Genomic DNA, 3,264 nt, shown 5'->3' on the forward strand with positions numbered 1-3,264 from the left:
TTGTGCTACATTGAATTAAACTCAGTTAATTCTAATTTCACCAAATAGGGTTACCGAGGGAACAGGAAGGGGAGCTTGGTAACTGAGTTCCACTGGCCAATGGGAGGTGAGAGGGGACAGAAAATTGGTTTTGTGCCTGCTGAGGAGCAGGTGAGGCCATTTTGATCTGCCGTGGGTAAAGTCTGTTTCTTTGTAAGGAGGCAAAGGCAGTTCTGGTAGAAACTTTGCTTGGACGGGTGGGCTGTGTGTTTCCTTGGGGATTCTTTCAATCTATCAATGGAGTCTCTGTTGATGGATATACTGTTATTATATACTCCAAGGAGGGACATCCCAATCAGACCAGAATCTGGAAAGAAAGTGTGCTGTCTACAGTTCACCATGCGGCCCTCTCTAGTCTGGAAGACTGTTCTTAGGTGTGGCTACACAGTATTTCTTCTGAGGTGAGGGACCACCCAATTGACAGGTCCTTGTTCCTTTACGCTAGGCCTAGATCTGTAAATGGGGGGGGGGGGGGGAGGCAGTGATGTCCAAGTCTAATGAGGGGCCCCAAAGCCTCAGTCATAAAATGCTGGAGGTGGTCCACAGTGCATGCCAGGAGACACAGCAGGTGCTTTCTGAGTTGAGTACAGCAGGAGGGCCCATCCTGTCACCAAGGCACTCTCTCTTTATTTTCAAGAGCAAATGGATTACTGAAATTAGTTATTGAAAACCCTCCTCCAATTCTGCAACATCATCCCATGTGGGGATTTTGCACAAACATTTCTGGCCAGTGAAGACTTATACTCAGGCCACCCACACTCTCATAAGCCACCAAGCAGGGCTCCACCATCTGAGCTCCCTAGTGACAGGGATGAGGAGCCTGGTTTGAACTGGTTTCTAGAGCAGGCTAAGTCCTCAAGGCACCATCAGCTCACCCACAAGGATCAAGGACCTGACTGGTCTGGCCACCTCCACTAGCCTCACTGGATTTGTCCTCTGCATCAGTGATGACAATTATCTGCATAGCCTGATCAGAAAGTGTTCCAATGGTTCCCCCTGCTGCCCACATGTCATACTGCATACAGTTACAAAAGGAAGTACTCCCAAATGACCCCCTTTTAAATGGCCTCTAACGAGCAAACAGTCGTATGTAGCAAATGATAGGTTTAAAACATTGTCATCTTTCAGTTTCTATCGTATGATAGATGCTTTGGTATGAGGATGGGGACCTTTGGCTACAAGGGCCTTATGAATGGTATTAGCGTCCTGATAAGGGGCTGAAGAAGGTTAGAGAGATGCTCAGTGGGAAAGCTTCCACTGCGCAAGCATGAAGATTGCAGTTCCTAGCACCCACGTAGATAGCAGACAGGTGTGTCAGCTATCCTATAATCCCAGCATTCCTGTAGCCAGGCAGGGGATCCCCTCAGCAAGCCAGCAAGCTAGACTAGGCAAATTGGTGAGTTCTAGTTGCAAGTGAGAGATGATGCCTCGATGCAGAAGGTTGAGAGCAACTGAGGAAGACACTTAGTGTCAACCTCTGCCAGCCACATGCATACAGGCACACACGTGAACACTCACAGGTACACACTGGGGGCGGGAGGATGTGGCGAGGATGTCAGACACCAGAGAGGCTGAAGTTCTTCCCTTCCTCTGTGTGGGAACACGCCAAGGCACTATCTATGAGGAAGCACACCACATCTAAAGATGCCCTGACCTTGGACTTCTTCTTCAGAACTGCAAGAAATCCCCTTTGTTCTCAATCCAACCTTTCTATGGTATATGTTGAGTATTTCTCTTCTTAAGTGCTTGGCATTAACAGAAGTGTATCAGCTAAAGATATTTTTTTGAATATTTACAAAGATTCAACCAGGTATGCCACCCCTAATCTGAAATTTTGAAATGTTCTAAAATTTAAACTCGTTGGCCTGGAGTAACTGGTTTGGGATGTTTTAGAGGCTTACCAAATGATTCTACTTTACAAACAAGGTTCAGAACCACTCCCATTGCCCCACCTGACACCAGGTATTGTAATTGCTTCAGAGGGCTGAGAAAAGTTAGTCAATCCCAGACACATAGGAGAAATGATATGTGCACATACAGTGCACATATGTGGCATCCAAGAGGCACGTCAAGGTTGTCTTAGCAAAGTGTGGGGATGAGGGATAAGTGGCCACAAGAGTTGGGGCTTCACAGACAAGCAGGAGTATTCTAGGCACCAAAGGGTGTGGGCAACCTAGCCAGAGGAGAAGCTGTCTGCAGCAGAGCGTGCTGATGACAGCATGGCCCTTTCTGGGGCAGGCAAGTGTCGTGAGATGGCAGCTGTGGAGGGATGAACTCAGAGTTAGAGCTAGAGTGTGGGGAGGCAGGAAGAATCAGAACACACTGGACAGATGTCTTGCGGAGTATATAGGAAGACAGCTAGTATCTGTTGTAGAAATTTTTAATTTTGATTTGGGGTTCCGACCCTGCTTTTCACCATTCAGTTTCCAGATAATATAATTTTTATTACACACACACACAATTACCCATAGCATAATGCTAAGTGTAGTCCCCAAGAACTAGTTGTCCCAGAGAAGAGAGAGTCACTCTTAGACCCACATGATGTTATTTGACCTTGCCCCCAAATTATTTCTGATTGGTAAATAAAGATGCCAACAGCCAATAGCTGGGCAGAAGACAGGGATGGGGATTTAGGGTTCTGGGGCTTGTAGGGTAGGAGGAGAACCACGAGAGAGGGGAAGAAGGTGAAAGAGGAGAGAAAAGCTGCACTGGATTAGGTGAGTCATGAAAATGTGGCCCCAAGGGCTGGCCAATTGGAGTTAAGAGCAGCCCACAAAAAACATAGTAAGTAATAATTCAATGTTATCGATAAAAAATTAGATTCTAAAAGCATAAAGGGTAGATATTGACCCAGCTCTTGTGCTGTTTAAGGCTTATTGTAAGTATAAAGGTGTGTGTGTCTTTTATCCAGGAACTAAATCATTAGAAAAAATCTGAGTTCCATACCTGCTGTGCTATTAGGTCATTTTATCCTCAGAGCTATCCTACAAAGTTAGCACTTTTAGTATAAAAATGAAGAAGACGGAAAACTGCCCCAGGGCATGGTCACCAAGACTTGGGGCTGGGATTCAAACACAAGTGCACCAGCAGCAGGTCCTGTAAGGGCATCTAACAGTATTCCTTACAAGCTAGCTTGAAAATTAAGAAGACTTATTGAGCACCCTGAGCCTCAGCTCCTTACTGTTTGCCCTCAAGAGCCCTCCAGTCTGGGCTGGCTGGCAGATA

The sequence above is a fragment of the Mus caroli genome, unplaced genomic scaffold (assembly GCF_978045245.1).
Source record: "Mus caroli unplaced genomic scaffold, Mus_caroli_1 scaffold_18, whole genome shotgun sequence".
Taxonomy (NCBI): Eukaryota; Metazoa; Chordata; class Mammalia; order Rodentia; family Muridae; genus Mus; species Mus caroli.